The sequence below is a fragment of the Gallus gallus genome, chromosome 2 (genome assembly GCF_016699485.2).
Source record: "Gallus gallus isolate bGalGal1 chromosome 2, bGalGal1.mat.broiler.GRCg7b, whole genome shotgun sequence".
In the NCBI taxonomy this organism is placed as follows: domain Eukaryota; kingdom Metazoa; phylum Chordata; class Aves; order Galliformes; family Phasianidae; genus Gallus; species Gallus gallus.
In genome coordinates this window covers 69,411,203-69,437,038 of record NC_052533.1, presented here as the reverse complement: position 1 = coordinate 69,437,038, position 25,836 = coordinate 69,411,203, and the positions used below count along the sequence as shown (strand labels likewise).

Sequence of the window (25,836 nt, the reverse complement as noted above, 5' to 3'; positions counted from 1 at the left end):
TTGTATGTGTGGAATCAAAAATAGACCTGGCATTTAAAAACAAAAAGAACCAAAAAAAGCATAGCAGTGAAAATGTTAGCCAGTTTTCTCTCTTTCCCATCTTTGCTTCTTTGTTGTTTTGGAGTTTTTTTTTTTTTTTTGCTTGCAATTTAACACCATTTTATAATAATCCTGAGTGTGCTGTCCTTCACTACATCTGCATTTCTATACATTTGGAATAAGCATGTGAGAAGACATCTGGCTGATTTTGTCTCATGCGACTATTTTGCCCATCATTGTTATATTTGGACTAGTAATATGGGCTGGTGTAGTGGAGGATGCAACTGGGGATTTTGCTTCTCCAGTCTTAAATAAACCAAGAATAGCAGCCATTAATTATCTGCAAGTTGTAAATCACAGTTCCACTTCCAAATGCAGTATTTTGGGGAATTATAGGTAGCTGTATGTTGTTTGTATAAGTACTACAGCTGAGTTAGAAGAAAGATTAGAAAGGATTGTAATGTGTGCTTTGGCTCAGGCTGCAAGGACTAGGCAGCTCTCTTACTTGCTCAGATTAAACTCCGATTAGAATGGTGAGGAGTAGCCTGTTGTGTAGATTCCTTGCTTTGTGTATATCTTTGTTATCTGCTAAGAGGAAGTTGGGTTATATAAATAGCCTATATAATTTGCAGGTCAGTAGGTGCCCTTGTATGCTGAAGGACTCTTCTAGACCTGTCCTGCGGAAGCCCAGCTTCCTACCGGCCTGTGCCTCTGGGCTGCTGTTTGCTGAGGGGCCACTCAGTGAAGGGAGAGGACAAGCATTTGGGCTACATCTAGACCTTACTCTAGCATGGATTCGGGGCATGCACTCAGGTTCCACCATTTGAGTATAAAACTAGTCACCCAGGATCCAGGAAAATGTCAAAACCCTACATCTCAGTTGTCACAGTTTCACGTAGTTCCACAGTTAACACAAAGTTTCAAACACCTCAATGCTGGAGACAAATTCCTTCATAATTAGACCATTTAGCTAGTGAAAATTATACCTACTGCATTCCAGTGCTTCTGATCTTGTCATATGTCAGTATTGCCATTTTATTAATAGAACAGGATTAAAAAGTAAATTTAGTTTCAATTTTCTAATGCAAACAATGGCCTGTTAAAAAGGTTGTTCAAATATTCCTGGGCATAAATTTTCAACTCTGAATAGATAATAACTGAAGAACCATGTCGGGTTTCTTCAGCCTCATTTGAAAATTTAATTCTACTTGGATTTGGACTTTGCCAAAATTCTTTTCCACCGTAATAATAATACAGGATATCACAAACGAACACTACCTTTTTCTTACCCTTGAGCATTCCCATTAATCATTTAGTTCTCTAGTTGCATGAATATTTAGCAGCCTAGAGTATTTTTAAGAGACTGACGTGTCTGAAAACTGCTATAAACTTTAACTGTAATGATGTGTAAGAGGAAGATTGTTCATGACAAGGAGATGAAGAACATTCATGACAAGTTCTCCTTGAAGAACAACCACCACTGATAGAACAAATTTCTCTGCCCTTTTCTGGTATTTGACTTACATGTTGCTTTTCACTTTTTGTCATAGCAGGGTGTCAACCAGTTGGCTGCCTCCCAGCTTCTATTAGCAGCTTTCTGTATTTCAGTAAGTCAGCTCCTCGGCAAAATTTTCTGGATGATTGAATTCTCATCAAAGATGAGGAAAAAAGATATAAAGGTTGTAAGAAACTGAGTAACCCTTTAGATTAGTAAAGAAGATGTGTCTTTTGTTTATCATAATAGCCGACTGTAGTAAAAGATGCTTCTCAACTACTCTGCTTACCAAAGGATCAGCTACTGCCTAGAGCTAGGCTTCAAAGAGACAAACGGAGCAGGAGGAACTCCAGTAAAACAAGATTGGTTTAACGTTGTCTGTGGGGAACTGTGAATAGAAAGAAAGCCTTTAACCTCAAGCTTCTGCTAAAATACGCCATGAGTTATTCACATATGATGAAGCTAGTAGACAGAGAGAAAAATTGAGATTACCCAATAGCAGCAGCATCTAACATTTCTGCCTTGAAGTTCTGATAAGATGAAAATTAACCCTGTTAATTAGTTTGCATCCTACTCCCATTTTCATACTATGGGCATATAGCCTGGTATGTAGTTGGAAACTATACAGGGAAGGAGTTTATTATAACGGTTTTGCACAACAAAGAATAAAAATGTAAGACATTAATTTACAATTCAAATAATTTGTATTATAAACATGAAGAAAAGTGGGTGCACCTTCAGTGAAGAAATACAGAGCTTACTCTGGAAATGGACCAGGCTTTTCCTGACGTTTATAAACAGTTCAGCTCCAAATGAAGTATTTTTTCCACCCTCCAGCTGAAGATAAGATTGCAGCCAGAGCCTGACCGTAAAGACCTAGTTTTGTTTAGTTATCATGAGAATACATGAAAATCTCAGCCTGTATTTCAAGGGAAGTTTTTAGCCTTTGTGAAAAAAAAGCTTATCAACATGAACTTAAGGTTCTTACAGACAGTATAGAACATACACCTGAATATGCAGTAATCCCCAAACTGTCAGAATAACTACAGAATCCAGGAAGAATATATGGAACAAAAATGCTTTACTTATGATTGCTATAAATACCAGCAACACACATTTAGATGTTTTTTAAAGTAAAAGGAATAATTTCCTGTGTTTTAATAGTATGACTCGCATTTTTCCTTTTCAATAGTGTACTTAGCATAATAGTGTGAAAATTTGCTTCTCATCCTTTTAAGTGTTAAGTCGTGAATAGTCGATCGTTAAGTCTGATTTTTAGTCTCCTGTAATGTCATCACTTTGTTTGCAGGGACTGTTTTGTGTTCTATATATATATATTTTCCCCAGGGTGGTATTCAGTTCAGTCTGCTGTAGTCTTTGCCAGTGACATCACCTCCAGCATAAGACTCAGGGCACCAATACCTGATTAGATTGCATCACTATGGTGCCACTCTGCTCCTGGGAGACATTTGGATTGTACTGATGCTTGAGAGAACAGAGGTTCTCTGATTTTTGTTATCTGCAAAAGACTGAGGTGAAGACAGAAATATTGAGAAGAAAAAAAATCTATTAGTCTTTCTGTGGCATCAGAGGAATCGTTTGGATAAAAATTTGTGAGGAAGTAAAGAGAAGATGAACTATAAAATGTGTCAACAAACAAAGGCTTACTCCAGATTTACACACAGACCCAGGATAAACATGACCAGGAGAGACAGGGATGCAGTTTTACACAACTTAAGGAGGAAAAACACAGGGAAGCCAAAACTAAGCCTGGAGCTGTAGAATGATTCACCTTCAATTAAGCTTCATCAGAAACTTCCTTATGACTTCAGCTGTGGGCTGGGAGGCAGGGAGAACTGCGGGTATCCTCTTTCCTGGAATTCTGAACAGTTTCCCTGTGAAGATGCAACTGTACACTGAATTTTTAGCAAAGCTGGAAATTATGAGGTATGACCACAGTGGAAGGATTAAAACCTGCTTTTTGTGCTGTGTACCCCAGCAGATGACAAAATAAAATAAATTTAATAAAATAAAATTTAATAAACTAAAATAAAATAAAATGTCTGTAGCCTTAACGTACCTGAAAGAAGCCAAAATCATTATGTGTTTGGCTTCAGTTTAAATGATATCTGAATATTAAATTATATTAAATAATATTAAAATGTTATTTAACATTCAGCTTTTCTGAAAGTCTGAACTCAAGTATGTTGGAATATATAGATATATAGAAACAGACATGCACTTAGAATATGTATTTTAACCTCTCATCAGAATAAATATTTCTATAATTGTTGTAAAATATAGTTTACAATTCATTCAGAAACCAAATGAAACACACACAGAACCAACCGAACAACAACAAACAGAGCCAGAGAGCAGGACAATAATATGTAAAAATGTTTTACTAATTGTGGATTATTTCCTTTTGCATTTTCTAGCAACATTAAGAAATCATATGCCTTAAATAAATATGCAGTACTGCAGGACTCTTAATCTGTATTGTCTGATTACACTCCAAGACACAAAAACATTGTGATTACAAAAAAATTATGACTACAGATAGAATTCTTGTCCCCTAATTTTATCCATTCTGAAATTAGGAGGCTATACCATTTTAGTTTTCTAAGCTTATAGGCTGAAGATAAGCATATGCAGACTTCACTAGCAAGGAAATCTTGGTAACTCAGCCAAGAAGTCTAACACCTAAGGAGGTAGGATTCTGGAATGAAACTAGACTTTGTTGTTTTAATTAGGAAAGATGAGATCACAGCCTTTGTATCTTTTTATGGGGAGTATTTTTTTTATTTCAGTGGATATTCTACTAATTATGGAGATGATAATATTACATAGATGAATGATGCAATGATGTAACAAAGAAGTATCCACCATAAAGAGTACAATAAAAAGAAACCAAACTGATCTTTTTTCACAGTACAACTGTACTCTCTTGATTGGAGATGATAAAGAAGGACCTGCAATTTTCCATTTTTAAGGAATGACAGGAATAATAAAATACAGGTCTTTTTTTTACCTTAAAATTAGTATTAATTTCAACAATAAATTCTTTGGGATCAATGAATAAAACCAACAAAACCTACTTTTAAGAAAATCATTTACATTAATTAATTTTCATAAGATAGACTTTTCAAGAAGATTGGATGTATTTTATAGTTACTACATTAAGTGAAATTTCTGACAATCAGAGCTACCTTACAATATACCTTACCTATTAAAACAAAACAAAACAAAACAAACAACAACAACAACAACAACAACAACCACCCAGCAACAAAGAAACCTCATTCTGTCATGAATTTAAAAAATATTATTAAACTGGATATTATATTATATTATTACACTTAAGGTATGCATAGTGGTAGTAGCGTTGGAAGATCTGACCATAACACAGGTAAAATATTCCAAATCTTTTCAAACATTGAACTTCAATACAGAACTGGTACTAATTACTTGAAATTGCTGCTGAGTTCAGTTTCTATAAATAAATGTCTAATTCCCATTGCAAGGTAAAAGAGTCTCAGAAGTTATGGAATTTATCTGTACGACACAAATCAATTTTTACACATATACATATTTAAGGATTAGAAAGAAAAGAACACTTTACAAGTAACATTTAATTTTTTTAGTTGATAGCAATTATTATTTTACCTGTTCAGTCTGTTGGAAGTTGCAAATATAATGTATGTGCCAGGTGCTTGTTCTGAATAAAATACATTAGACAACCCACTGAATTGGAGAAGGGAGGCTACATTGGTTTTGTTTCCTATAACTTCGTTCCCTTTCAGAAGAAATATATTTAATTTTAAGGTTGCCTGAAATCAAATGTAATGTTGAGCTCTGATGTAAAAATCAGACATATTAAAACGCTGTGGCTGAGGCTGTAAAAATGGGTAAAAAACCTATCTAGATTTTTTTGTTTGTTTGCCAAGTCAAGCATCTCCTCTCCTCTGACCTGAGGAATGCATTAGTATTATTTCTTCTCCTTCCTCATATTTAGGTGTTTTACATCTTCATATTATTAAACTTTTCCCCCTTTGCAGCCAATCGTAACGCAATGAAAGGTGATGCAGTTAGGTGTAAACCTAGCCTGAGAGGTTTAATTTCAGTTCCATTAGCTTTGCCATCTGTTACATCTCAGTAATACAAGGTGCTGACAGATGGGGATTCAGCTTGAGTTCATGCTGTTAAACACAGAGCCATTGGCTAATAAATTTACCCCCATTCATGATCAAATTAATGATAAGATCCTTTTACTTTCCAGCTAGATGCCTAGGTGCTACCAAGTATGATCTAGGACATCTACATATCTGCATATCTGACCAGAAATAGTGGAGCACCTCTTACTCCAGAGCTGGGGGTGATCAGTCTAATTTCTGCCTGGTACAAAGTCCAGATAAGGGATTTGTCTGGATCTAGTTGCAATGAATGTAGATTGCTCCAAAAGTAATGCCTCCTATTTATTTCCATGGAAACTCTGTACAGTCAACTGTAGATACCCATAAGAAGTTGACTTCATTGCAGATCTGAGATTCATTTATTCAAATTCATTACTATGTGGACATCGTCACTGGAATCGCCCTACGCTTCACTTCTGTTGTGTGAATAAAGATATAAATGCTTCCAGGAAATAATTTCATGCTATAGTAGACACCTAGCTGCACATAAATCCATGCTATTTCTCTTCATTGGCATCAAAATGTTGTTTTTTTGTTTGTTTGTTTTGTTTTTTCCCCCAGAAAAAAAAAATAAAACTACATGTTGCATGAAAACTTGTATTTTTTCAGATACTTTGTGATATATTATTGCTAACATTATAAAATACATAGTTTCAGACCGGTGGGTAATTCCATATCCATGCTTCCAAAATTACTTGACCTGTGGAACTGCAGTAGTGGAATCTGAGAGAGATACTCCTGTTGAGACTTGCCTGTTTGTCAGCCAGGTCAGGAGAAACAGAGAACAGTTTCTTTCCTGTTAGGAAAGCAATTAATGATGCACAGTACTTCAGATGAAGTACGTCATTCAGATGACTTGAACAAAGCTGACAGGGAGGCTTGAAACTAAAAAGATATTAGATTTCACTACTGTTTGGTTCTGTAAAAAAGACAAATAACAAAAGCAATTCTGGCAACTAAATTCTTAGTATGCTGGGAGGAACCAAGAGGCACTATATCCTGATAGGAAGATGCAGGGTTATTTTTATTTATTTATTTTCAGATTGAATTTGCTCAGACATTTTTTGTAAAAGAAAATAATCCTGTTGGTAGAATACAGCAGGAAAGAACATAGACACTCCCATGAGGAAAGTATGCCATTTGCACAGTTTTTTGCAGGGATCTGTGGTTATCAAACAACAGAGGAGGAAACCTGTCTCACTTAGATAGCAGTCTGATAAAAATAACCTCCCAGGTACTTCACTAGCTTGTTGCTGAAATAGCTGTAAATCATTCACTACTAATTACTGTGGTTGCAACTCTAAGTTTTCTTTCTGGATTATTTACTAAAGATATCAGTACTTACTATAAATGTTAGTTGCTCTTTACTGTCCTTTTATTTTCTTTTTACAATAAACTAAACATATTTTCTATCAGATCTGAAAAATAACAAGGAAACTTTTAAATGATTTCTTAATGACTCCTTTTCTCAGAGTCTATATTTATATATATAGGAGATGAATATAATACAATATCCTCACATCACATATCACTTCTGTCAAAAAAGTTTTTGGGGAAAGGTATAATGTATTAACTATCTAAGAATGTTGTTGAAGGTGGTCTTTTTGTGTCAGTTTTTCTACACATGACAGAAATACTTTAGCAGCCAGTTCTATAAGTTATACATTTTTTCCACATTAACAGATGTGACTTGTTGTTTGTCTGTAGATTTATGTGAATTCTACTCTCTTCCATTTTTAAAAATCTCTAGATCAGATCTTTTTTTATTTCTTCAGTATTGTGTCAGGGAATGTTTAATTTTTCCCACAGCTCAGCCCTTTTCTTAGCATTTAATCTGAGCTCATTCCCTTCTGTCCCACATAAAATGCCCATAAGCAGTCACCTGCTTGCATGAATTGTCTCTGAAAATCCCCCAATAAGCTGAGATCAGCTTCCAGTTCTGTTCAGAAATCCAGACACAGGGGTGTCCATTGTTCATTTCGCTGTTAAGCCTCCAGTTCACTGTGATAACACAATAATAACTCACCTATGTAATAAAAGAATATGAAGCCTTGCCATTAATTTTAGAAATCTACATTAATTTATGTTGTTCTATTAATAAAAAGCCAGAGAAGAGATGAAGAACTTGAAGAACAAGAAATATTTTACGGATTTTTTTCCTACAACATGAGCCAAGTGAAAGGAGTAATATTCATAGACAGTTCATGAAGGGATAAGAATATAATCATGGACCAGGAACAAAATGTCCCAACATTTAATGGAAATATGTTCCAGTTTCAGTGAGCTTATGGTATACAGCAAACAAAAACTGGAGGCAGTCAATTGTAACTGCACAAGAAAATGAGAGATAGTGATCATCAGGCAACAGAAGTGTTACATTTTCATGCTCCTAGAGATATCTCTGAAAATAAATGTTTTTAAGATGTATTTAAAATAAGGTCAAGACATCTACTATCCTACTAAAAATAATAGGTACTAAAACATTGAATTTAATTATGAGAAGTCAAAATTTTCTTTTTAAATATGACCGTACACAGACATGGGAATAAAAACAAGTAGAGTACATTTGATTTAATGGAGAAGAAAAAAAAATAAAAACCAAAAACAAACAAACAGTATAGAAATGGGAAAAGAGGAAGACAGAATAGACTTTTTTAGCAATTTTCCAAAGGAGGAGGATAGGTGAAAATAATTCTATTCTTAATCCTGGAAATAGTACTGCAAGGGAATACCAAACTGCCATTGTATCCATGGTTGAAGTTGAAAACAGAAAATCCGCAAGTATATACAAGCTTGATTTGAAGATGACATTTGTCAAAATCAAAGATGATCCCAAAGTGTGATTGAAGTGAGGGAAAGAATGAGGAATGGAAAATGGTCTGTGTGAAAAGGAGGGAATCTGAAGTGGTCTTTACTTGTGTTGGGGAGACACAATGAGAATTTAAGATTTATGTCTGTAATATGGAAATAAAGCAGTACACTGCCTGTAAATAATTCAATTAAATCTGCATCTATGAATGATGTGAACCTGAGGACATATAGAGAAAGAAGAGCTGTGACTGAACCATAGAAAATGTATGAGTTCAAAGAAATAAAAATCCTTTAAAAGGATTAAATAACAAAGGACTGAAAAGCTAGGAGGAAAAGCAGGAAAGGGCTCAGATGTGGAAGGCAGCATAGCACGGAGGAGAATACCTCATGGAGAGTATCACTGACTGTGAATACGGTTGAGAGGGACAATAAGCAGGGTGGGTAGGATACAGTTCTTGAGATCTGACTGGGAAGAGAACATTTCAAAATCGAGAGATGGGTTTCAGCTGAGAGGAGGGTGTGAAAGCTGAGATGAAAAAGCCCAGGAAGGAAATGAAGCAGATTCTGTCCAGTGGCTAACCAGACAGAGATAATGAACAGCACACTGAAGAGAGATTAATACGGATGAGAATGAGATGGGAGTAGTTTTAGAGACGCAAACAATTTCAGGAGTGTTGGGGTTCATTTTTCTTTTCTTCTTTTGCTTCTGTGCTTAAGGTGGACATATATTAAAAAAAAAAAAAAAAAAAAAAAAAAAAGGAATAAAAAACAACGACACTCTTCAGAGGAAGAAAAGGGCCCGAAGGAAGGGATGAGCGCAGGTGTGGAGAGAGGTGTGAATACCTTAAGGTGAGGAGAACACAGGGAGGAGAGCCAGCACAATGTCCCTGCTCTTCTGCCTGCCTACCAGAGCCACTGGCAGATTCTGGATAGCCCAGGGGTGTGAGGTGCACCATGGGACTTGCATTACAGCTGCTTTAAGCAGCTCTTTCTCTCACATCGCTGCCAAACGTGTTCACAGCTGAGAGCACAGAGGAGGTGATACCCACTCCTTGCTGCCAGGCAGTGAAAGGTGCAAATTGTTGAACTGCTGAACTTTACAGAGGGTGGTCTAGACACTGACAGAGATCTCCACACCACACTCTCTTAAAAATGTGCAGAGGCGGTGTATTATGAGGGGGGGGAAAAAAAAAAAAAACCCACAAAGGGAAGAGCCAACAGCCCAGGACTTGGAGGAGGAGATTACAGCCAAGTCAAGAGTAGATAATAGGTGTCTGCTTATTGTGATGTATTTCCAGCGCGCTGCTCAGAGCTCCTGGGGTTTCAGCTCTGTCATTCGCTGAGCACTTTGCCATCTGCACAGCAAATGGTGTGAAAAGGTGTTTAATTCAAAGTGGCAATCATACAGAACAGTGAGTAAACGATGGGCCCTGCAAAAGGGAATAGCTGGGTAAAATAATATATTTTTATACTTTCCAAAAGTTTTAAGACAGTTGATAAATGTTAAATCCTCCTTGAAATTTTACTCGGTATTGAGCTCTATAAAACATTCAAAATCCCTCTGAAAAAAAGCTTCATTATCTGAGAATACAGGTGTTCAGAGGTTCCTTTTGATTTTATCCCTTTTTCAACCCCCAAAGTAAGAAAGTAAATGAAACTGCAACTCCTGTCATCCACATGTAACCCTGTAAAAAGCTGGTTTATTTCTGGTATTTATTTTGCCATTTAGTGGTAGAACATAAAGAGAAGAAGCCTTAAATTCTGTTCACAGGATATAATGAATGAATATAGCATGCATTTGTCTACACATCACATTTAATCATTGGGGTACAATAGGCATCACTGACTATATCTCACTGTATTTGTCACAAATTCTTAAATGGCATCATTCAAGATTAAACCTGACATTAAAAAAATATATATGTGTGTGTATACAGTCCTGCTGTTTGGGAATTAATATCTGAAACTATTATCGAGTCTCTTGTGTAAAATTAAGCTATATAACTTTACATATTTATAGCTTAATAGTTAACATGCTTTATGTACTCTAATGAAAACTTTAATGCTGCATTAATACATCTATTTCTTTTTCATATATTTCAGGTTCTTTTTCATTATGCTTCCTCGGCATTACATCTTCACCTTTTCAGCATCACTCCACTATTTTAAACAAATTACTCTTAGGGCTAACTACGCTTACTGTTAACAAGTGCATTGCTTACACACACACAAAAAAAACTTCACCGTATGAATCAGAACTCCAGTGTAGCTTTATGCAGGCGCCGAACAGAAATGTAACAACAGCAAGAAAATAATTCTGGAAGAAATTCTGACATATAAAAACATTAACTTACTGGGAATTGGGAAAAAATACACTTTCAGAACGTTCATGAGAAGCCAGTTAGCAAAGAATTGATTTTAAAAACTCATAACTATTGTGGCTACGTCCTCCAAACCACCTGCACACCACCACTTCCCCCTACTAAAAGAAAAAAGAAATATTCTGTGGTGGTGGGTTTTTTTGTGTTTTATTTATTTATTTATTTAGTTTTAGTATTAGCTGATGAATTTGTTATGGAAAGTGGAACAATGAATTACTTTTTTAAACAAGGCTTTCTTTTCTTTTCTTTTCTTTTCTTTTCTTTTCTTTTCTTTTCTTTTCTTTTCTTTTCTTTTCTTTTCTTTTCTTTTCTTTTCTTTTCTTTAAGAAAACAACAACACAAGCTCACTCCATTGACAGAAAACTATGTATCTTACCATCTATAAACAGTAGAACTTTATTAGATGCTTCAAAATTCATTTAGAAACTTCTGACTTCTCAGGTTTAAAATTTAAATTTCCTGGCCATCCCTGCCATTGAGCAGTTTCTTGTAAGATACACATGCCTTATATTCTGTTAGCTGTGACTATGCAGAGCATACCACATACTGAATATGATGCAGCAGCCCAAACTTTTTTAAAATTTCTTCTGAAAAAAGCTTTGAAAGAACAATTTTTGACTATAATAATAATAATAAAGTCACATAGCCTTTAGTGTTATTTTTCCCTGTTTCATATGAAGCCACATGTTGGCCGTAAAAGCAATATCTGGACAAGCAGAATATTACAGTGCAAAATTTTCCTTGGGACCACTAGCTGATGAATTCCTGATGATTTCTCACTTCATACCCTTTGTCAACACCTATCTTTTCCAGCAACAGAAAAATTGTACTTTTGGTTCTCGCACTGCATGTCAATTTGCATCTCTTCTGATATACATCTCAAAATGTAGAGGGACTGATACTGCTTTTCCAAATAGCACTATGTAAACTTTTCTGTTCTATACCACATGCAGTAGACTGTGCTGTTCCAAGAATCTTGGACAACTTGCATCTGTAGCACATTTATTTCTGCAGATACTGGCCTCTACTAGAAGCAATGGTAAGCTTACAAACGACATATTTTTGGTTCCATTTTTGTGAGAAAAAACAACAACAACAACAAAAACCCTATACCTTTTATATTAAAGAAACTCTCATCACCCTGAAGAAACTTTTGTTCCCTGACAATAAATAGTTTCAAATTTGAGACTAAGTCACATGATAATTTCTATGCATTAAAAATGCTCCAGGCACACTTCAGCACTGTCTGAAACAACTTATGTTTTGCCCAATGTACTTATTTGATCTTTCAGGAACATTTGAATGTATGAGACCATTTGCTGCTTCTTGCTGAGATTGCCTTGTAAATCATACACTTTGTTTTGAGAGGTTTTATAGGCCATTTGTGGGGGGAAGGTGAGGAGTCAATAAATAGTGCAGCTACATCTCTGATGTGCAGAAGAGCAAACTGCCTGAAAGTACATGAATATACTACTTGTAGATCTTGAAAATAAACCAGAGCATTAAAAATAGCAGTATTGCCAAACAACAAAATAGCAGTTAATTTAGCCAATTGTGTGCTTTTTTATTTCTGCTAGCAGTCAGCCCAAATAAAAAGATGAACTGAACTATGGAAAAATTCCACACCACAACCTTAGTCCAGCCACCTAGGTATACAAATCTGAATAAGAAGTGTGACTCCAGCTGCCCTGAGCTTTGCTGCTTTGATTTCTTCATCACTGAATCTGACCCTGAGCCTGAATTACTTCAACAAGGTACAAATTTCATCACTAACTTGGCTGTAAATTATGTTTTGGTTTTCATTTCAAGAATGGTTAAAGGTAACTAATGCCTTTTTTAAATTTATTTTATTATTATTATTATTTTTTATTCTTGCTTTACTATATCTTAAGTCGGTCCAAGTTTGTGGAGGAAGCTAAAAGTTTCAAATCTTCTGCAAATCACATAAGGGATTACACCTTAGGGAAAGAGGACTTCCTCAGCATTCTTGGAGCATTTTGCCCAGTGAAATGTTTTTTTAAAAGCTATGATCTGAAACTGTTATGGTTTCTCATTGATTGGAGGAATTTACGTTCTCCAAAGAAAAATAATATGGATTTTTTTGTGCTTCTACTTCCATTCAAGGCATCCTATATACACTCTTCATATAATACATATGAAATTCCATTTTTTGAAAATATTTTTAGTTTATACTTTGTAAAGAAAGGTTTTGTGAGATATATAATTTCTGATTTATTCTTTACTTCTGGAAACATCAGGCAGAAGAGTTCTGTCTTGAAAAGCATATCTGATATTTTTTGGAAACACATAGATTGTCTTTTGAAGATATGGGACTTTGTTGAATGAAATGAAATAACTATCTGGGAATGTATTCAGGAATGAAAGTTTTCACAATAAGTCTAAGGACGTGACTTCAGTGTAAAGCATAAAACTATCTTCATCAGTAGGAAGAATGTTCTTAATCAAGAAGAACAAAATGGCATCTTGACTTTCCATAAATCTGCTGACTTTGCTGTTTTCTAATATCAGAAATGTTTTTCCTTGGATTACGTCACATAACTGTCTTATAGTAGTAATGTTAGAAAGAGAACGTGAGTAGTCATCCATATTGTGGCACATTCGTGTATGTTAACTTCAGCTGTACAGGCAACTTTAGAATACAAGGCAAAAGAGGTCAATGCCTTAGAAAGAAGAGTCATATTCACAAGATGTAGCTAGGGGTTAAAACACTCCTCTTGAAGAGGACATAGATGAGTAGCTATGTGCAAGCACATATGAAAATATTTTCTGTGTTCAAACATTTATTCTCAATCATATGTTGTTTTACATTATTCTTCCAATGCAGAACACCTGCACATCCATGAATCTTGAGGTTTGCTACCATCAACCGGTGTACAGTTAGATATTTAGACAGGATTTTTTTTTCATCTGTGCTTAGGTCAGTTTGTAGTCTAAAAGATTTCTTTACATCTTTAATGTGGCCTTTGGTTTGGTTATTTTTGGGTTTTATTGACCCAGTAGTGGCTGTTTGCTTGATTTTCAGCTATTTTAAATGCCAGCTGAGTAGATTTGTGTGTATTGGATTTTATTTTATTTTATTTTATTTTTTATTTTATTTTTGCTATTGTTCTTTACATTATCTAACATAGTTGATCAGCTTTCAAAAGGAGGGTAACACTTGCTCTGTACCCTCAGGGTCTCAGAAATCATAATGAATTTCAACTAGTCTTTGGAAATCAAGCAGCTTGTACAAAGGAATTCAGAGTTTAAGCAGGAATAGATGTATGCTCTGAGCTGTTTTTACAGATCTTTGATCCTAGTGATGGTAAGCAAATACCTGGGCCTGAAGATGAAAGTAGAACAATAGATCCATACTTATGCATAATCCAGGCCTTAATTATACTACAACTTAATATAGCTCTTTTAAGCAGTCCACAATGATTTGCCTCAACTTTATTTTTGGTTGGTTTGTGGTGTTCGACTTGTCATCTAAGACATGTCATTGCTACTGTTTACTGACCGGATGGCAAACTTTGTTTATAAGAGGAATGTCAAAGAGATTTCTGGATAGTTATATAAACAATTACATGAACAGCACACAATGGCAGCATTTTTGGGAGTTTTACTTCTGACAAACAATGTTAAAAACTAACCAGGTGAGCTCTTAGAAATATCTGCGAAAATAGATTTTAAAGATTCAAATTAACATTATTTTATATTATATGAACAATTAGATTTTAATAATAAAAATTTCTTTTAACAGAAAAGTCCTATAAAAAAATATGAACATATAAATTCCACTTTCTTTACATGTCACAAGTGAAAATGTGAGGAGAAAAGACAAATCTCCAGTTAACAAACACTGGTCTATTTCATCATGAATACCTAATGTCAGCACCTTATACATAAGCATTTTTCTGCCCTGGGCGTCCTGATCTAGTGGTTGGCAACCCTACTCAAGGCAGGAGGGCTGGATACTAGATGATCTTTAAGGTCCCCTTCAACCTAAGCCTTTCTATATTTCTATGATTATTCTGGAATTCTACTTTCTTTTTTTCTTTTTTTCCTTTTTGATTTTTTTTTAATTATTTTAAATATTATTTGATGGAAGATATTATGGCATTCAGGCTTGATTCCCTTTCTATGACCTGCCTATTTGTCATACCATGCCCTCACATAAGCACAGAAAGCTCAAAATGTAATAGCATATTTCTATATTGTTACTTTTTTTTTTTTTTTTTTTTTTTTGTCCCTATCATGCTATAGACTTCGCTTCCCTTTTTGACATTTTTATATTTATGGTTGACATGTTCACTGTCACACTTAATCCTGTAGTTCTCTTCTGTTCTGCAAGATATTGCCATTTTACGCACATCTCTTCTGACCCTACTTCTAAAAATACGATAGTTCTTTGAAATGAGCCTCATGGGATGTGTGTGTAGGCTCCACCACTCTCTTAACCAAAATCTGTCTATTTTCTTTATTGACTATTGAGCTGAAATGAGATCTGCATTTTGCAATATTAATGTTTATAACTATTAAAGCAGGCAATGAACCTATAGTACATTATCAGATAGTCCTAAAAGTAGAATTAACCCTTCTGCTCAAAGAAGGATAAGTTCGTAAGTGTAACTACAGGGAATAAATAAAGTTTTCCAGTCAAGAGATGAAAGTACAGTTGTGCAAAAGGAAATGAGAGTCCCTTTGCTCTACTCTTGCCCCAAGAAAAGACAGTGTGCAGGTGTATATTTAGAACCAAGCACAGATGTCATATGGTGGGTCCCTCAGGCTGCCTGACAACCTGCAAACTGTTAAAGAAGAGGTAACAGCTGCTTCTAGTAAAGCTGCAATGAAGATAGAAGTAGATTAAACCCAAATTTGCTGCCCAGATCTCACAGGAAGAAGTCTGGAAAAAAAGGCATCCTGTGCCTGGGGAAATGGTTTAACACCAGCAACTGAGATAGTTCCAATAATGTATCAAAGGCAAAATACATGATAGCTGAGAGACACAAAAGTTGGAGCTGCACAAACTTCTATCTCTTGATGCAGTAGGCCATTTTAAGAAGTGTTATACTAGTAAGCTACTTGCATGAATGGTGGGTAAATCAACGAAAAGGCCAATATACCACAACCACATAGTAATAAACACGGAATATGATTTAACACAATGCTAATATCAGTTCACAACTCAAGCTAAATATCTTTGAATGAAATATACATTTCATTCTACTTAAACATATATATGTGTATATATATATGCACAGCATAAGCATAAAGTTAAATCTGGGTACTTTGAGTAGAAAATAAAGAGAAGCTTTATAAAAGCATGAAGATTTTCCCTGGCTGAGTGAAATTCTGGAACTCTTTATACCAGTGGCAAAAGAAAACCAAGAAACAGCAAAGATGATTTTGGTGCTCTTTGCTGGTGTAAGCTAGCTATGGATCAAAATAGCCCCATTCAGCAATCATGCTATTGTACATGTTTTGTTTTTGAGTTGAAGATGAAAGTTCTAAGAAGCTGAAGAAAAAGTAAAGATTTTTAAAAAGAATTGTAATCCTTATTAATTTAGTTTGGGGAGGATAATGTTTCCATATACGCTTCTTAAACAGCATATAATTAAAACAACATTAATGTGGCTTAGTTTACTGGAAAAAATATCATCAAGTTTTGCTGGAACTACAAATTAGGAAATTCATAGCATACAGCTATTTTAGAGCCTAACTGTGCCTATAGATCATTTGTTTTCTTTTCTGCTTTGGCTTTAAATCAGGAGATTTAAAGATTTGCTAGACAGACTTGACTTCCAGGAAGATGGCAGATAGATGGAAATGGGCCAAGACAGAGCAGAAAATTAAGCCTGACCCACAAATTTTGGTGGCTAGTTTTGTCAGTCTGTAATTCTGAAAAAGCAATTCAAGAGCCAAAATTGTTCTGATGTGGGGAAAACTCTTACATGGGTACAGCTTTCCTAGCGAATAGGATCTGTCAGCTTACAGTGCTTTCTGCAGCAGGTAGCAAAACTACTGAGGGAGAAATCCTTCTGCTGGTATATGTGCTGTCAGTGATCTGAGGCACTGATGGCATAGTTATACCGATGTAACTCTAGAGGAAAAGATGGCAGCTTCTCACTTTTGTTTGCATTTATAGCTCTAGGTTAGAATGAGATTGAAAAGGCCACTAACACTTGTATAGAAACTGTACTGTTCCACATAATTTCTGTCTCTAAAATGATAAGAAATACTTTGAAGACTTCATTTGATAGAGTTAATGCAATAAACCTCATGTAAATCTTTCCACTCTCCAGTTTTGTATTCTCAGTTGGTAAAACACATGCCAGTGAAAATTCAAATAATATGTATTTGATACAACATTTGCATTTGGGGGCAAGATCCAGAATTATCAGCTACTTTAGCAGTCTTCTAGCCTGGACTAGCGGATTAAATGGCCATTAGTGGCAGTGTGGCAGTTAGAGCTGCTCTAAGCTATATCTTTAAAAAAACTGCTGTTTTTTTTATTTTTATTTTTTTTCTTTTATTCAGCAAACTTTCTCATGAAGGAGAAAGGAAAAGGGTTCAACTGTAGCATGGCATCAACTGGTGTTAGTAAAAGAGTCATTAGGTAGCTAGCCCTGATAGTTGCTTGGGAGTTAATCATAGATTCATAGAATGGTGTAGGTTGGAGGGGACCTTGCAGCCAACCCAGCCCCAACCCCATGCTGTGGGCAGGGCTGCCACCCACCAGCTCAGGCTGCCCAGGGCCCCATCCAACCTGGCCTTGAGCACCTCCAGAGATGGGGCACCCACAGCTCTCTGGGAAGCCTGTGCCAGTGTCTCACTGCCCTCTGTGTAAAGAACTTTCTTCTAACATCTCACCTAAATCTCCCATCTTTTAGTTTAAAGCCATTCTTTGTTGTCCTATCACTATCAGACCGTGTAAAAAGTCAGTCCCCTTTTTACTTGTAAGCTCCCATAAAGTTAAGAAAATATCTATTGAAGAATTTTTAAAAGGAGAAAAAAAAAGTAATTTTTTTATTCTAATATTTAAATTCTGTTTTAGACAACAAGTGCAAAAAATGATTAATAATGAAAGGCAATGTGACTTGGAATTTGGCAGGCCTTATGTACTGGTAGCTTTGTGGAGTCTGAGGTGCAGTCTTAAAATACTTCTTATCTTAATTAGAAAAGTAATTAAAGCAGTGTTGGAATTTTTTTTCCATTTTGGTGTATATTTTCAAAGTCAGAAAGCTTTTGCAGTTCTTCAGGAGAGTGAAGCATTTTACAGAGGTTTATTTAATTCAGTAAGAAGTGAAAATACTCGCAATCCTAATGAGGATGAACTTGATTTAGGAAGCATGTGGCTTATACCGGGTTATTCTCCTTTAAATACTGTAGTTCTCAGTTAGAATTAGAAATTGTTTTGTTGTTGTTTACATCCCAGGTTACTTTTGCAGTCACTGCAGTATAAAGTCAGATACACTGATCCTTTAGCAGTCAGTACAGACTAAGAAAGAAACAGATTACAAAGCCAAGTAGTTCTGTCCTTGTCCAGAAGAAAATACATAATGATGATATGTCCCTGAAGTATCTCCACAGATAGTTTGGAGTATTAAGAGATATCTTCTAAAGTAAGAAAAAATATGTATATTAAAAACAAAACAAAACAAAACCTCTGAATAGACCTTTTCAGTTCTGGACTTTTTAAATTTCTACTGATACAGATGTCTCTAGTGCATCTCCAACTTTGCACTGAAACTTGCTAGCCTTTTTTATTCTCAGGATCAGAAATGAATTATGTTTCCTTTCAATTTTCCCCAGAGTCCCAAAGGGAACATTCATACGGGATTGATCTTGTCATTTCAGTCTTCTTGCTCTTTATTGAAAGAAAGGATAAAAAACCCCTTGCATCCACACTCTTGCAAGAGAACATCTTTCTGAAAAGGGTAAGTTGTATATTTAGACCACTCATGATTTTGCAAGATCAAGGCTAAGTTGATTTTTTGAGTAGTTTTCATTACACTATATTGTACTAAACTGTTTCGTCTAACTGTGTAATCAAGTACAATATAACTGGTCTATTGCTAGCAGCTTGCAAGTATCAAACAACAGCAAGAACAGTAACTAATAAAATATGGAAGTACAAATTCAGGAACGGGATTTGTAAAACACAAAAGTGTTATTTCAGTCCAAATCTTATCAAAAGCACATTAAAATTCAGTACTTTACAGATGAAATAGCACAGTATCTTCTACAGCAGTGACCTCCATCATATAAAGCACAGTAGAGAACATTTTACAAAAACCTGCAATGTACGCAATGTGTGTTCACCAAAATTTGCAAAGGGTAATTTTCTCACGATGGATTTGATAGATAGTATTACACGAAGTGTTTTGATGCACTGTATGCTGGTATGTAAAAACTTTTGCATTAAGTAAGGAGCCCCTTCTTTTCTGTATAGAACAACAAATAGTTTGGTACATAAAGTTCGCCACCAAAGCACGTACTCTCACAAATTTAATGTGCTCTAACAACACAATCTGATCTTCTGATGTAGTTCAGCCTCAAGAGCTGTATCTCTTAGTTTCTATACCAAAACAAATAATCTGTGAAATTAGAAAATGAGATTTTTGAATTTCAGGTGTTATTTGCTATCTGTCTAACTGTAGCATTCAAATAAGCTTCAGTCAACAACTATGATCCTGAGCCCATCTGGAACAACTGCCTTTAGCAAGAAGACGGTCTCCCAAAACAAAGTCTTCCTGTTTCAAGTGGAACTTTTCTGTGCCAGGCAATGAGTTCTAGCTACACAAAATGAATCTTTTAAAGTCTATTTTAAACTCAAGTGCGTGCTGCAATTGGTTTGATGACCCAGGGTTATATTCCTGAAGAAGACTATGGAGGTATGTAAGAAGATAGTCTTTCTCATGCAACAACTGATGTTGTTCTGTTGCCCTCAAGATTGTTATTGAGCTATGCTTTGTAAAAGCAGAGGAATATTGTTATTGAGAACAAAACTTAATATTCACCTGGTCCATCTTCTTTAAAGGTATAAAATTCAAATGCTTCAGATAATAAAATGCATTTTTATTATGGACGTAAATAAAGAAAATGTTGTTATAATGAACGTGAGTATCTTACCTGCTCCTCCAAGACAGTTATGTATGCCATTGTCAAAAAACTACGACGTTAGTACTGCTATGAAATACCAATTGGGCTGTAATTCAGCAGATAAGAAAGTGAAGGTTTAATCTCAAAGTATATTTAACCACATTCCTATTAATCAGAGTTAAAAATGTTTTTACGATCTATATCATGTTTGAATAATAAGATAAACACAAAGTAGAAGCAACTTTTAGGAGCTTTATAATTCTAGTGACATTTCTAGTTTCTGCTTCTCAATGCAACATCAAATTTACAAAGACAATGTTGGAGCAATTAAAGTTCCACCATATCTGGATATCCCATAATTAATTTTCAACATTTTTCAAATGATGCTTTCCAAAGTTATCTTCTGGGACAGAAATATAAATGCGTGTCCATATCAACAGACTGTCTTCAGTTTCTTTGCTGTCTCATAGCTATACTTGATACCCTGCCCTTCCCTAGCTGAGCCTTCCCAGGGGCTGAGGGAAAGCCCTGCTCCAGCACAATCTCCTGCTCGGGGCTACCAGAAGATCTCTGCTGTGGCTGTGCCTTGAGCACCTCCGGCCCTCCTTTTCCTCTGACCTGCTCTAAGGAACTTGCGTAGAGAGACCTATCCCAGATTTTGTTTATACTCCAAGCTTCAGTAGCTACCGTTTTGTTAAAATAATCTGGAAGTGAAAGTGAAATGTTGTTTTTGCCACTGGCTTCTTGAGAACTAAAATTTCACTTTCAATCCTTTTTGTTCTAAGATGACTGCAAGTCTAGGAGAAGAGTCAAGTGTCCATATGTGGAGAAGTGACTGCTTAGGAAAAGAAACACTCATAAGCCTTTTGTGTTGTTTTTATTTATTTTGTTTGTTTGTTTGTTTGTTTGTTTCTCTAGCAGTCAGACACCAAATTGAATAAACCAGACCAGAAATCTGTTTTTGCTTCAGACACTGGCTTCCTGTTTGGAGAAGATTCTGTATTCTCCATTGCCATATCACAGAATCACAGAATGTCCTGGGTTGGAAGGGACCTCAAGGATCATGAATCTCCAACCCCCCTGCCAGGCAGGGCCACCATCCTCCCCATTTACTAGACCAGGTTGCCCAGGACCCCATCCAACCTGGCCTTGAACACCTCCAGGGACGGGGCATCTACAACCTCTCTGGGCAGCCTGTTCCAGCACCTCACCACTCTCCTTGTAAAGAACTTCCCCCTAACATCCAACCTAAATCTTCCCTCTTTCAACTTAAAACTCTTCCCCCTTGTTCTGCTGTTATCTACCCTTTCAAAGAGTTTACTCCCTTCTTGTTTATAGGCTCCCTTCAGGTACTGAAAGGCTGCAATGAGGTCACCCCGCAGCCTTCTCTTCTCCAGGCTGAATAAGCCTAGCTCCCTCAGCCTGTCTTCATAGGGAAGGTGCTCCAGCCCCCTGATCATCTTTGTGGCCCTCCTCTGGACCCTCTCCAACAGCTCTCTGTCTTTCTTGTACTGGGGGCTCCATACCTGGACACAGTACTCCGGATGGAGCCTCACAAGAGAAGAGGGGGACAATCACCTCCCTGTCCCTGCTGGCCACCCCTCTCATGATGGAGCCCAGGATACCATTTACTTTCCAAGCTGCAAGAGCACACTGCTGGCTCATGTTAAATTTGTCATCCATCAGAACCCCCAGGTCCTTCTCTGCAGAACTGCTCTCAAGGACTGCTCCTTCCAGTCTGTATAGATGCCTGGGGTTCCTCCGGCCCAAGTGCAAAACCTTGCACTTTGCCGTGTTGAACCTCAATAGGTTCACCCGGGCCCACCTTTCAAGTCTGTCAAGGTCCCTCTGAATGGCATCCCTTCCTTCCACCTTGTCAACCGCACCCCTCAGCTTGGTGTTGTCAGCAAATTTGCTGAGGGTGCACTCAATTCCGTCGTCGATGTCATTGATAAAGATGTTAAAGAGCACCAGTCCCAAGACAGACCCCTGGGGGACTCCGCTCGTTACTGGCCTCCACCTGGACATAGAACCATTGATCACCACCGTCTGTCTGCGGCCTTTCAACCAATTTCTTATCCAACGAGTGGTCCACCCATCAAATCCACATCCCTCCAATTTGGAGATAAGGATGTGGTGGGGGACCATGTCAAAGGCCTTGGTCAAGTCCAGGTAAATGACATTGGACGCCTTCCCCTCATCCACCAACGCCGTCACTCCATCATAGAAGGCCATAAGATTGATTAAGCATGACCTTCCCCTGGTGAAGCCGTGCTGGCTGTCTCAGATCGCACGCCCATTCCTCATGTGATCGAGCATGTCATCCAGGAGGATCTGTTCCATGATCTTCCCAGGCACAGAGGTGAGACTCACCAGCCTGTAGTTCCCTGAGTCCTCCTTGCTCCCTTTCTTGTAAATGGGAGTGATGTAACCCTTCCTCCAGTCATCTGGGACCTCGCCTGACAGCCATGACTTCTCAAATATGATGGAGAGCGTCTCGGCAACCACCTCAGCCAGCTCCTTCAGAACCCTGGGATGCACGCCATCCGGCCCCAAAGACTTGTACTCATTCAGTCTCATGAGGTGGTCTCGGAATTGCTCTGCCCTTACAGTAGAGGGGGGTTTATCTCCCTGGTCCCCACCTGGAGGCTTGGGGGTGCAGGGCTCAGGGACGTGAGAAAGACTAGAATCCTGGCCACGGGTGAAGACCGAGGCAAAGAACTCATTCAGTACCTCAGCTTTCTCTTCGTCTGTTGAAGCTAGTTCTCCTTTTAAATTTACTAAAGAAGGAACAGCCATTTTGGCCTGTCTCTTCTGGCCAATGTACCTGTAGAATGTCTTCTTATTGTTTTTCACATCCCTCACCAAGTTCAGTTCTACCTGCGCCTTGGCTTTCCTGATCCTACGTCTGCAAGTCCGGACAGCATCCCTGTACTTTTCCCAGGTGACAAGCCATTGTTTCCAGAGCTTGTACGCACCTTTCTTCGCCCTCAGTGTGCCCAGCAGGTCCTTGCCAAGCCATGCTGGTTTCCTATCTCATCTGCCCACTTTCTTATTCAGAGGGATGGAGACCTCTTGTGCTTTCAGAAGGGCATCCTTGAAGAGTAGCCAGCTCTCCTCAACATCTTTATCTTTAAGGACAGCATCCCAGGGGATCTTGGCCAACAATCCATTGAACAGCTTAAAGGTCGCTCTTCCAAAGTTCAGGGTCCTGACCCCACTCTTTGCCAGGCCCACATCCCTTGAGATCACAAACTCAACCAGGGCATGGTCGCTGCAGCCCAGGCTGCCTTCAACGTTGACGCCTTTGATGATCTCTTCTGCATTGGTGAGCAGCAGGTCCGGCAATGCTTCACCTCTAGTTGATCTGTCCAACACCTGGACCAGAAAGTTATCATCAATGGATTCCACGAGCCTTCTGGACCTCTTGCAGCTCACCATGTGGTCTTTCCAACAGATGTCTGGATGGTTGAAGTCCCCCACCAGGACAAGGGCCCATGAGCATGATGCCTCCCGCATCTGGAGCAAGAAAGCCTCATCAACAGTCTCTCCTTCATCAGGTGGCCTGTAGTATACCCCTATCACCAGCTGACCTTTATTAGTCCCATCCCTAATTCCAACCCACAGGCTCTCAACCTGTTCCTGAACATTAGCAAACATGCTAATATCAAAGGAGTGGAGTGCATCCTCAACAAGTTCAAAGATGACACAGGATGAGAGGCAACATTCACAAACTGGGACAAATGAGGTTCCATCTGAGCATCAGAAAATGCTTTTTCAATGTGAGAGTGACCAAGTACTGGCATTTGTTGCCCAGGGAAATTGTGGAATCTCCCTTATTGGAGATATTAAAAATCTGCCTGGACAAGGTCCTGGGCAGCCTTCTCTAGGTGTCCCTGACTGAGCAAGTGTTTTGGACAAGATGACTTCCAGAGATCTCTTCCAACCTCAAACATTCTATAATTCTCTGATACTATGATGTACATTTGGATTGTAATTTGCTTTTAACTGTATTTGAAAAATGCCTCACAGACGGGAGTTCTAGCTGCTACTGTAATATTAAATGCAAAGAATGAACAGAATGAATGTACAAGAAAATATCTAGATTAGTATTAGATTTTGGATACTAACTCACATTGAAGATTCATTAAGTAAACTTAAAGAAATGTCAGGGCAGCATTTACTATAGCATCTTTGCTTATCTTGACTCTGATCTTTATCTTGTACAGAAAGAAAAATACAAACTATTAATTCTTAATTACACTTATTTTTAATGGATATCCACAAAGGTATTGCAAGACCTCTACCATGTTTAAAAAGTCATACCAACTAGGGAAATGTGCTTTTTATTAGAAAAAGGAAAACATCACAGATATCTTCAAGAAGAGCAAGAAAGAAGAAAAGAAAAACAACAGACTAGTCAGTCTCATTTTGGTCCTTGAGAACACTGTGGAGCAAATCCTTCTAGGCTCCATTTTTAAACACACAACAAGATGGTGGTCAGGAACAATTAGGAGGAATTTATCAAAGGAAAGTAGTCTCTTGGTAAATCATGATGAGAAGGATGGCTCTGGGAACAAAGGGGAAATATCTGTAATTGGTGTCCTAATAGACACATTGGTAATGTATGGACTGAATAAGAGAATTACAAAATGAACAGAAAATTGGAAAGACCTCTGGCAGCTGATTACTTAATATTATTCCTCAGGGACCAGTCCTTACACCAAAGCTATTGAATGTCTTTATTAATACCGTCAGCAAGTACATAGTAAATAGAGAATTGAGGAAAGCGATTAATATACTGGAGAGCAGAGCTTATAGTGGTAACATCTGTACATCGTGGCAAAGATGGGCTAAAATGAAGTTGAACTAAGGCAGATAACATAATCCTGTGCACGAGTATAAGATGGAGGCTGAATGAAAACAACTTAGCAGAGAATTAGAAAAGCGTGTTCTACAGCAAATTGAACAGAAGTCAATGTTCTTCATAGACAAGAAGGTCAGCAGCATTTTTTTCAATATCTTGTTGAACAATCTTGTTCAACATCTTCATCAGTGACCTGGATGTAGGGATAGAGACCACCCTCAGCATGTTTGCTGATGATGTAAAGGTAGGAGGTGTGAGTTGACACATCAGAAAGTCATGCTGCCATTCAGCGAGACCTGGACAGGATGGAGAGTTGGGCATAAGGAAACCTTATGAGGTTCAACAAGAACAAGTGGAAAGTCCTAACGCGGGAAAGAATAACCACATGTACAAGTACAAGTACAGCTGGCCTGCTGGAGAGGAGCTCTGCAAAGAAGGACCTGGGTATTCTGGTGGACAACATATTGGCCATGAGCCAGCAGTGTGTCTGTGTCGCCAAGAAGGCCAATAGTATTCTGGGGTGCATTGAAAAGAGAGTGGTCACCAGTTTCAGGGAAGTGATCCTCCTCTACTCTGCCCTGATGAGGCTGCATCTGGAGTACTGTGTCAATTTCTGGGCTCCTCAGTTCAAGAAATAAAGAGCACTACTAGAGAAAGTTCAATGAAAGACCATAAAGATGGTGGGGACGGGGAGCATCTCCCTTATGAGAAAAGGCTGAGAGATCTGGGATTGTTCACCCTGAAGAAAAGAAGACTGAGAGAGGATCTTATCAATGCTTGCAAGTATATAAAGGGTGGAAGTTAAGTGGATAGGGACAGATCCTTTTCAACGGTGCCCAGAGACAGGATATGGGTCAATGGGCACAAACTGGAACACAGGAAGTTCAATTTGAACATGAAGAAAAACTTCCTTTACTTTGAGGGTGCCAGAGCACTGGAACAGGC

General features: G+C 37.5%; 1 long non-coding RNA gene across 2 annotated transcripts in view; it reads left to right on the top strand.

The window, feature by feature from the left end:
* LOC121109749 overlaps positions 1-25,836 on the top strand; it is an 88,573-nt gene that overhangs the window by 32,387 nt on the left and 30,350 nt on the right. Inside the window, exons 3-4 of one of the 2 annotated variants that reach the window (XR_005857416.1) lie at positions 12,497-12,673; positions 18,735-18,859. This is a non-coding gene — a long non-coding RNA (uncharacterized LOC121109749). The remainder of the gene's footprint in view (positions 1-12,496; positions 12,674-18,734; positions 18,860-25,836) is intronic. The other variant, XR_005857417.1, reaches the window with a different exon arrangement.